This window comes from Lepus europaeus, chromosome X (genome assembly GCF_033115175.1).
Source record: "Lepus europaeus isolate LE1 chromosome X, mLepTim1.pri, whole genome shotgun sequence".
Classification (NCBI taxonomy): domain Eukaryota; kingdom Metazoa; phylum Chordata; class Mammalia; order Lagomorpha; family Leporidae; genus Lepus; species Lepus europaeus.
In genome coordinates this window covers 34,031,911-34,043,346 of record NC_084850.1, presented here as the reverse complement: position 1 = coordinate 34,043,346, position 11,436 = coordinate 34,031,911, and positions in this window count along the sequence as shown.

The following is an 11,436-nucleotide window of genomic DNA, read 5'->3' as shown; positions in this document are numbered from 1 at the left end:
AAGGTGAAAAATCACACTAGAGATTATCCAAATTGATTGGCTGCAGTTTAGTGAACATATGTTCCCTTGAAAATCTGCTTTCTCCTTCCCTAAAAAAAACTAAAGAGGGATAAAGATAGATGTCAGGAGAAGGTACATAGAAAGGATTTTATTACTACTGGCAAGACAGTTGTAGCTATCACAGCAAGCTAGGTTTGGCATATGGAAATATATTTAAAAGTATTTTTTCTATATCTGCAGTTGATGCATTATTTCTCCATAAATACCTATATCTCTCTATTTTTTATATCTTTCTATAAACCCTAAAAAATCACTTGCTGTATTCTGCACTTCACTGCTGGTCCTAGCCAGCAGAGAATGATAAGAAAATAAAACAGCAAGGATTGGTTAAAGGAACAAGTAAAAGTTAATATTGTCAGTTGATATGATTATATACACAGAAAATACAAATAAATCTAGAAACAAAATACAAAAGTTAAGAGAACTTAGCAAAACTGCTCGATTTAAAATCAAAATCAATATTGAAAACCATTGTTTGAAGTGACTATCCTTTCCTCAATGTGTATTCTTGGCACTCTTGTGGGTTGGTTTATTTCTGGGTTTTATATCTTGTTTCATTATAACTATTTTATACCATAGTTTTTAACTACTGTAGCTTTGTAATATGTTTTATGGTTTTGCTTTATTTTTAATTGAAAATAATAACTGCATATTTAAAGGGTACAATGTAATATATTGATACATTTCTACATTTTGGAATAATAAAATCAAACTAGTTAGCATATCTATCATCTCAAAAAATTTATAATTAACAAAACATTTAGTTGTTATTTTGTTACAACTTTGATCACATTATCATGCCAATTAATTGCATTGCCGATGGTGATAACATTTATCACTCATGTAATTCAACAATCATTTGTAATGACCACTAGAGCAGTTGGTTTTCTGTAGGTATTTTTTATTTATGGTATGCAAATTTCATGTATTTCATTTATACAGATTTAGGAACATAGTGATACTTTCCATGTGGAAGAATTATGTTCATTCTCTCTCTCTCTCTCTCTCTCTCTCTCTCTCTCTCTCTCCCTTTCCCTCCCTCCCTCCCTCCTCTCTGCCATTCAAATCATAAATTCTACACATTATTACTAAATATATAATAAATATAGTTACCATGCTGTGCAACACAAACCAGAACTTACTTCTCCTATCTGAAACTTTTACCTGTTGACCAATACCAATATTTTCCCTTTCTCTGCACCCACAAACACCCAGCCTTTTGTAACCACCATTCTGTCTACATCAATCACTTTGACATTTTTGGTTTCTACATATAAGTGAGATCACAGGATATTTGCCTTTCTATGTAAAGCTTAAGTCACTCAAAATAATGTCTTCTAGATTATCTGTGTTGTCACAAATGACAGAATTTCCTGTTTTTAATGCTAAGGAGTATTCCACTGTGTATAGTTACCACATTTTCTTTATCCATTCATCAATTGATGTACACTTAGGTTGTTTCCGTATCTTGGCTATATTGTGCTATAATGACCATGAGAGTTCAAGCATTTCTTTGATATCCTGATTTCAGTTCCTTCCTGTAAACATCCATTAGTGGGAGTGCTAGGTCATATGGTAATTTTATCTTTAGTATGAGGAACCTCTATACTATCATAAAAAGAATTATTAATTTACAGTATACTAGGAAGTATCTAAAGGATCCCTTTTCTCCACATCCTTGCTATTACTTATTAACTTTCATCTCTTTCACCTAACAAGTATGATGTGATATTTCACTGTGATTTTAATTTGCATTTATCTGATGAATAGAGATGCTGGGCATTTCTTCATATATTTGTAGGACATTTGTATGTCTTCTTTTGAGAAATGTCTATTCAAGTCATTCACCCATTTTAATAGTATTATTTATTACATTACTATTGAATTGTTTGATTTCTTTGTATATTTTGGATATTAGTCCCTCATCTATGGTATGCAAATATTTTCTCTCAGTCTGTGTTCTGTTCTTCACCCTATTGTTTCCTTAACTGTGAAGAAACTTTTTTAAATTTGATGAAATAATGTTCATTTTTGCTTTCACTTCCTTTGGTTTGGGGGTTATAGACAAGAAATCACTGCCCAGACAAATGTCATGAAATATCCCCCTTGTTTTGTCTAATGATTTTACACTTTCAAGACATACTTTAAGTATTTTATTTCACCCTTGAATACAGAGTGATATAATGGTCCAATTACATTCATTTGCAGGTGGATATCCAGTCTTCTCAACACCGTATATTCAGGTGACATTCTTTTTCCCCATTGTGTGTTCTTGACACAGAACTGATAATAACAATTGACCATACATGTGTGAGTTTAGTTGTGGGCTGTTTATTCTATTTTGCTGTTTATTATGTCTGTTTTTATGCCAAGAATATTCTGGTTTGATTACTATAGCTTTGTAATATAGGAGGTTTTCAAAATCTTCATGGAAGTGTATATAATGGAAACAATGTATATATTTAAAAATTTTTGCACCAAAATGAATTTATCTTTTTAATTGTATTTTTCCACAAATACTTAAAGCGGTCTGATTTTTTTTTTTTTTTGATAGGCAGAGTGGATAGTGAAAGAGAGAGACAGAGAGAAAGGTCTTCCTTTTTGCCGTTGGTTCACCCTCCAATGGCCACTGCGGCCGGCACATCTCGCTGATCCGAAGCCAGGAGCTTCTCCTGGTCTCCCATGCGGGTGCAGGGCCCAAGGACTTGGGCCATCCTCCACTGCCTTCCCAGGCCATAGCAGAGAGCTGGCCTGGAAGAGGGGCAACCGGGATAGAATCCGGCGCCCCAACCGGGACTAGAACCCGGTGTGCCGGCGCCGCAAGGCGGAGGATTAGCCTGTTAAGCCACGGTGCCGGCCACAAAGTGGTCTGATGTTTTGAGTTGCATCTAGCTTGGTTCTTGTTGATCAAAGTTCTATGGGCTCTTCTGTTTTTAATGATTTTTTTATTTACTGAGAAGCAATGTTAGGAAGGGAGGGTGGGAGGGAAACAGAAAAAGAGAAATACATTTTATTTTATTTTATTTTATTTTATTTTATTTTATTTTATTTTATTTTATTTTATTTTATTTTATTTTATTTTATTTATTGGAGAGGCAGAGCCACAGAGAGAGATGGGGAGAGACAGAGAGAAAGGTCTTCCATCCACTGGTTCACTCCCCAAGTGGCCAAAATGGCTAGAGCTAGGCTGATCTGAAGCCAGGAGCTTCTTCCTGGTCTCCCTCCTGAGTACAGGGGCCCAAGCACTTGGGCCGTCTTCTACTACTTTCCCCGGGCCATAAGCAGAGAGCTACATCAGAGGAGGAGCTACCATGACATGAATTGGAATCAATAATGGCTTCCAGTGCTGCAGATGGAGGCTTAGTCTAATATTCCACAGAAGAGCCGCCTCCCCCCCTCCCCCCGGAAATACCTTTCATCTGCTGGTTCACTTGCAAAATGCCAGCAACAGCCAGGGTTAGACCTAGACCAGGCCAAAGCCAGGAACCAGGAACTCCATTCTTATTTCCAAAAATTTCAATTTTTCCTTTCCTTCTAGGATGCACTTTATTTTTTTGACTTGCCTAATTGCTCTGTTAGGACATTCAGTACAATTTTGAAGTGAATTGATAGAGTAAGAATATTCATTTACTCATGAATTTGAAAGAAAAGCCTTCTTTTTTATTTATTACTGAGCTTGTTGTTAGCTGTTAACTTGTCATTTTTGTTCTTTGTTTTGTGATGAATATTCCTTCTACACTAATTTGTTAAAAGTTTATAACATGAAAGATTGTTGAATTTGGTCAAATGACTTTTCTATGTGTATTGAGTTGATCATATGCATTTTATCCTTCATTCTGATAATAAAGTAAATTGTATTTATTGATTTGCATATGTTGAGCCAACCTTGCATCTCAGAAAAAAAAATCCAAGTTGTGGTGATGAAAGATTCACTTAATGTGCCATCAAATATAGTTCACTAGTACTTTGTTTACAATTTTGCATCTATGTTAATTACTGATATTAGATCATAATTTTCTTTTTCTGTATTTTGATTTTTCATTATTTTTTACTAAATAAGCCTTCTACAGGAGAAAGTTAAATATGTAACACTAATTTCCCCTCCTTCATAAGTACTTACTTTGACCATCAACATTCCCAACCTAATTATGTTCTTTACAGTAATTCTCTCAATCTTAACTATGTTACTTGTGTTTATTAATGGACTTGTTTATGAGAAATCTCCTCTATTGCCATGTGATCTTTATAAGGGCAAGACTTTGGTTCTCCTGAATCAGCCATACTGATGCTATATCTGTGCCGCAGTTAAAAAAACCAGACTCATGTGTGTCCCCAAAACAACCATGTTTGGAGCCACTCCAAAAATACTCATGTATGACCAGTGATCAGTAGACCAGAATAAGAAGAGTTGGAGGTGAGAACATTAGGGAGGGAGATGGTCAGGGACAGGAGCACTAGGTAAAGTGCCATAGGGAGCAGGGTGCTTGGGTTTCCTGAGGGCTAAGGAACATGGTGCTTGGCAGTTCTGGAATAGGTGACCTGGGCAGAGCATACAGATAGCTTGTCATGTCTTTAACTGTTTTGTGTGTCTTTTGTTTGTTCATTTGTTTGTCTGGTTTTGGTCAGGTTAATTCTGGCCTCTGAAAATATTCCTGGAAGTATTAGTTCCTCTTCAGTTTTTTGCAATAGTTGGAGAAGAATTGGTATTAATTGTTTTTTAAGTTTTTCATAAAATTTAATCATAAAGCCATCTGGTTCTAGGATTTTCTTTTATGGGAGACATTTTTAACTTTTATTTAATGAATATAAATTTCCAATGTACAGCTTATGAATTACAATGCCTTCCCCCTCCCATAACTTCCCTCCCACCCACAACCCTCCCCTCTCCCGCACCCTCTCCTCTTCCATTCACATCAAGATTCATTTTCAATTCTCTTTATATACAGAAGATCAGTTTAGTATACATTAAGTAAAGATTTCAACAGTTTGCACCCACATAGAAACACAAAGTGAAACATACTGTTTGAGTACTAGTTATAGCATTAAATCACAATGTACGGCACATTAAGGACAGAGATCCCACATGAGGAGCAAGTGCACAGTGACTCCTGTTGTTGACCCAACAAATTGACACTCTAGTTTATGGTGCCAGTAACCACCCTAAGCTGTCGTCATGAGTTGCCAAGGCTATGGAAGCCTTCCAAGTTCGCTGACTCTGATCATATTTAGACAAGGTCATAAAAGACAAGGTGAGGATAGTAACCAATGATCCTAAGAGTGGCATTAACCAGGTCTGAACAATTATACAGCATTAAGTGGGGAAGAGGACCATCAGTACACACAGGTTGGGAGTAGAGCCATTGGAGGTAGAGTAGAGGTTATGATTACGAAGGAATGAGGCCCAAGTGCGCTAGACAGGCTCTAGAACAAAGGACAGAGTCATTATTAGAGGAGCTAAGAAAGGTGCAGTCTAAACTGAAATTAAGTTTTCTGATGAGAGGCAAATAGAACCTGACCGAAGGGGCTTGATAATAATCTGTTGGGCTTTAGGCCTTGTAAGTTAAGAGGCCCAGACCTATCTATCTCTTCACATGGGGTACATCCTAAGGGAGGTGTGAACCTCCTAGGGGAAGGCACTCTGTTGAGTTTCATTGCTTAGCTGGGCTAGGAGGAGAGCTGGCCAGGTAAAGGCAGGTGGCATCTCTAACAAGAAATTTACAGTTCTGCCTGCAGTGTTGCTGACCCTACTTGGCCGTCTCCTCAGCTGCAGTGGTCACTTTGGAAGCTGGACTGAGTGAAGGGCTTTTCAGCTTAGAGCCAATAAGATCTGTGGCTCTGACCTGGGCATCCTTCGACTCCAGGGCAGGTCCATTTCCAGTGATCCAACTCTTGGCAGAGCTGCTAGGCTCTTCACAAGCTGACTTCTGCTGAAGCCCAAGCTTACCACATTGAAAGCCACTGCAGTGGACTGGCCTGTTGGGTCTCCTTGAGGGCAGATCACTGTACAGATCAGCCATTAATAGGCCTGCCACCCATTGCTTCTGATGCTTAGCTTTCTTTTCCTCCCGTTTTTTGTTAAAGCAGACGAGAGGATGCAAGTCATGGATGCAAGTCAAATACTTCACAGTATTTTTGAAAGCACCTGTAGGATTTTACAAGTATTTAACCCTTTAGGCCTCTGGGGCTTTCTCATTAAGATAACTATCATGTCTAGTAACACAAGATCATTAGACTTTTTAATTCTGAAACATTTGTATTAATAGCATTTTCCATTATAGAAACTTACAATTTAGTACCACGTCACATCTTGACAGTACTTCTAATATAATCCAAATAACCTGATTAGTTGGTGTCTCTATAAGATGAGAGACATAGGTCCTTCGATTTTTCCAGTTGGGCCCAAACTGGAAAAACCAAAGACCAAGATTTACTGGAAATTTTAGAGTCCAGATTGTTTGGAACTTTGATTTTTTGAATGCCTGTCAAGAATGCCAAGAAGGCTCAAAATTTTTGGAGACTTTTAATTAATGGTTTATGTTCCATACTTATTATTGGTCTTTCCAAAAGACCAATTGCTCCTTAATCCAGGCTTGATGGTTAGTGCAACTAAATTTCTAGGCATTTATCCATTTCTTCAAGTCTTTCAATTTTTTGCTGTGTAAATGTTCATAGTCTTTTATCATCTTTTATATTTGTATGTTATCCGATGTATGTACAAATTATTCTGTCATGTTTTCCATTTCTACATCATCAGTTATAATGATTACTCTTTTTTGGAAAGTTTATTTACTTGAAAGTCAGAATTACAGAGAGAGAAGGAGAGGCAGAGAGAGAGAGATAGAAAGAGGGGTCTTCCATCCGCTTATTCACTCCCCAGATAGCCACATCAGTCGGAGCCGCGCCAATGGGAAGCCAGGAGCCAGGAGCTTCTTCTGATCTCACGCACAAGTGCAGGGGCCCAAGGACTTTAACCATCTTCTACTGCTTTCCCAGGCCATAGCAGAGAGCTGGATCGGAAGTGGAACATCCAGGTCTCGAACCAGCAGCCATATGGGATGTCAGCACTGCAGGCGGAGACTTTACCCACTATGCCACAGCACTGACCCCAAATGATTACTCTTTATTTTTTAGATTATTTACTTTAATTTCTTCTTTTTTCTTCTTAGTAAACCTAAGCGTTTATCAATTTTTTTATGCTTTCAAAAAACAACTCTAAACTTACTTGATCTTGTCTATTGTTTTCATAGTTTCAGTTAATATATTTTGCTCTGAACTTTTGCATTTCTTTCCTTCTGATAATTTTGGTCTTAATTTCTTTTTTTGTAATTCTTTGAGGAACTTTAAGTTTGAAATATTTCTATTTTTTATATGAACACTTACTGCTATAAACTTATCTATTAGAACTGCTTTTTTCTATATCCATTAAGCTTGGATATTCTTTATTTGTTGCAAAATATATTTTAATTTCTCCTTAAATTTCCTACTTGATGCAATGGTTTTTCAGGAACATATTGTTTAAATTCCACATATTCATTAATTTTCCTGGATTCCTCCTTTTATTTCTAGTTTCATACCATTGTTGTACAAAAAATAATAATATAATTTCACTCTTCTTAAATGTGTTAAGTCTTATTTTGTGGCCAAATATATGGTCTATCTTGGATCACAGTGTGAAGAATCTTTATTCTGTGGTGTAGGATAGAATTTTCTGTATATCTCTATTAGGTCCACTTGTTCAGCAGTGTTATTCAGTTTCAATGTCTCTTTATTAATTTCATGTCTGGATATCTATCCAATGTTGAGAGATGAGTATTGGAATGTTTTTATAGTGTTACAGTCCCTATCTCTCTTCAAATTACTTAGTTTGCTTTATGTCTTTTGGTGCTTTGATGTTAGATATATACATATCTATGATTATTATATCTTCTGATGAATTATCACCTTTATCATTATATAATGAAAATATTTATCTTCTTAACAACTTTTGTCATAAACCTATTTTTTATGAAATAAGTTGAGCTACCCAGATCTCTTTCTATTTCCATTCAAATGGAATGTCTTTCCTTCCCTTCAGTTTTGATCTATGAGTGTCTCTTGTAGGCAACATATAAAGCTCAGCTTTAAAATGATATTTAAAAATGAAATTTTATATATATTATATTATATATTATTAAATATTTTATTATATTTATTTGTATATTTATATATTTATTATACATATTAAGTATAGTTATTTAATATATTAAAATGAATATATTTATTTATAAATATATATTTATATTATTAAATTATTTTATATTATTAAAATGAAATTTAATATATTTATTTGAAAGGGATAGAGTATGAGAAAGAGAGTTATCAATCCTCCATTCAATGGTTCATTCCCCAAATGGAAGCAACAACGGGAGCTTGGCCAGGCTAAACCCAGTAACTTAAAACTCTAGCTGATCTCCAACATGAGTAGCAGGGAACAAAATACTTGAGCTACTATCTGCTGCCTCCAATGGTGTTCATTAGCAGGAAGCTAGATCAGATAAGGAGCCAGAACTTGAACTCAGGAAATGGGATCTAGAATATGGGTGTCTCAAGCAATAATTTAATCACTGTACCAAATGCTCAGCCCAATGTCTTGATTTTGTTTTAGATTTAAAAGCAAGATTTATTGGACTCAAAGACCTCCAGTTAGAGTGACATGGAGAGCGGGCTCCAAGAAAGGGAACGACCTGAAGGGCCTGTGGTACTGGGGTGTTTGAGCACAATTTTGGGGAAGAAAAAACTTGACATTCAGTTACAAGATTTTTATGAATTCAACCAGTTCATGATTTTTGTATAGAGAATTTCATTAATTTGCACAAAAACTAAAACTAATTATTTCACAGTATGAACTACTTATTATCATCTTGCTAATATGTTTTCTTGGGTCCAATATTGTGGCACAGTGGTTTAAGCCCAACGCTGAAATGCCAGCATCCCATATGAGCACCAGTTTGAATCCCTACTACACTTTTATCAGTCCTGCTCCCTGCTGGTGCAACTTGGAAGGCAACAAAGATGGCCCAAGTACCTGGACTCCTGCCACCCACATGGGAGACCTGGATGGGGTTCCAGGCTTCTGGCTTTGTCCAGGCCCAGTCCTGGCAGTTGCGGCCACTTATGGCCATTTGATGAATGAACCAGCAGAAGGAAGAATGATTCTCCCACTCCCTTCCTCCATCCCCCCCCCTTCTCTCCCTTGCTCCCTCCCTCTCCCTCTAACTCTCCATCCTCCCATTCCTATCTTTGCCTCTGTCAAATTCTCTGTAACTCTACTTTTCAAAAAAATAAATCCTTAAGAAAATAATATTCTTGCTTGCTGTTTTATAAATCCCTTGTTTCTTCCTTCCTCTATTTGTACCACCTTGTTACTGTGTTGTTTGATGCTTTCATTAGTGATTTGTTCTGGATAATTTCTTTTGCTTTTTTGTTACCTTGTGGCTTAAAGAATATATAACTGTCTATTTTGTGATGATAACAACCTAATTTTGATCACATACACAATTTCTAATCTTCTACTCCTCCTTTTCCCATGTTATGATGTTTTGTGCCTTTGGTATCACATTACAATTTTTAGTAATTTGCATCCTTAACAAACTTTTGTAACTTTGGTTGTTTTTAATAGTTTTGCCTTTTAACCTTCTACTAAAGATATAATTGATTTACCAACTGCAATTACAACATTAGAGTGTTTTGTATTTGACAACATAATTACTTTTACTGGTGAATTTTATACATTCTTGTGTTTTAATGTCACTAATTAGCATTCTCTTTTTTAAACTTGAATAACTCCCTTTAATGATTCTAGAAAGGCAAGTCTAGTGATGATAAACTCTTTCAGCTTTTATTGGTCTCAGGATGTCTTTGTCACTTTTTAATTTTGAAAGACAGAGTTGCTAGGTATTGGATTCTTAATTGAAATACCACCCCCCCCCCCATTTTGAATGTGCTGTCCCCTCTCTTCTGACCTGCAAGATTTCTGCTAAAAATAACCCCACTATAATATTATGGTGAGTCCCTTGCATGTAACAATTTGCTTTTAGTTTTCACTTTCAAAACTCCCTCTTAACATTTGAAGATTTGGTTATGATACATTTTGATGTGAGTATCTTTGGATTAATCTTATTACATAATATTTAAGCCTCCTGGATCTAGATTTCTATTTCTTTCCCAGACTTTGCAAGTTTTCTGACATGATTTCTTTGAATGTGTTTTTCTGTCTGTTTATCTTTGTTTCCTTCTGATATACTGGTAACACATGCATTGCTATGCTTGATAGTGTTCCATTAGTCTAAACTAGATCAACTCTTTTTCATTTTCTTACTTTTTTTTTGCTTTTCAGAAGGTATAATTTCCAATTACCTGGCTTCAAATTGACTAGTGCTTTTGTTTCCCATATTCTTTTTAAATTTTTTTCAGTTCAATTATAGCATATTTAGACCTATGATTTCTGTTTGGTACTTTTTTGTGTTTTTATTTGTTGAAATTCTTAGTTTGTATTTTTTCCCAAAGAAATCTTTTATTTAATGAGTACAAATTTCATAAGTACAACTTTAGGAATATAGTGATTCTTCCCACCATACCTGCCCTCCCACCCCTCCTCCTCCTACCTCTCCCCTTGCCAGTACCATTCTCCATTAAGATTCATTTTCAATTAACTTTGTACACAGAAGGCAAGCTCTATACTAAGTAAAGATTTCAACAATTTGCACACACACACACAACTGTTTGAGAACAAGTTTTATGGTTAACTCTCATAACACAACCCTGAGGACAGAGGTCCTGTGTTCGAAGTTAGTGCACAATGACTCCTGTTGTTAATTTGGCAATTAACACTCTACATATGACATCAGTGACCATCTGAGGCTCTTGACATGAGCTGTCAAGGCTATGGAAGCCTTTTGAATTCACTAACTCTGTCAGTATATAGACAAGGCCATAACCAATGTGGAAGTTCTCTCCTCCCTTTAGAGAAAAGTACATCCTTCTTTTGATGGCCACTTCTTTCTACTGGAGTCTCATGTAGATCCTTCATATAGTACATGTTTTGCCACAATGTCTTTTTGTTTCATTTTGTTTTGATAAGAGATTTAGTTATTTATTTGAAAGGCCAAGAGTTAGGCAGAGAGAGAGAGAGAGAGAGAGAGAGAGAGAGAGAGGTTTTCCAGCTGCTGATTCACTCCCCAAATGACTACAATGGCTGGGAGCTGGAAACCTGGAGCTTTTTTTGAGTATCTACACAGGTTCAAGGGCCCAAGGACTTGAGCCATCTTCTGCAGCTTTCCCCAGCTATAGCAGAGAGCTGGATCAGAAGTGGAGCGTTAGGGACTTGAACCAGCTCAT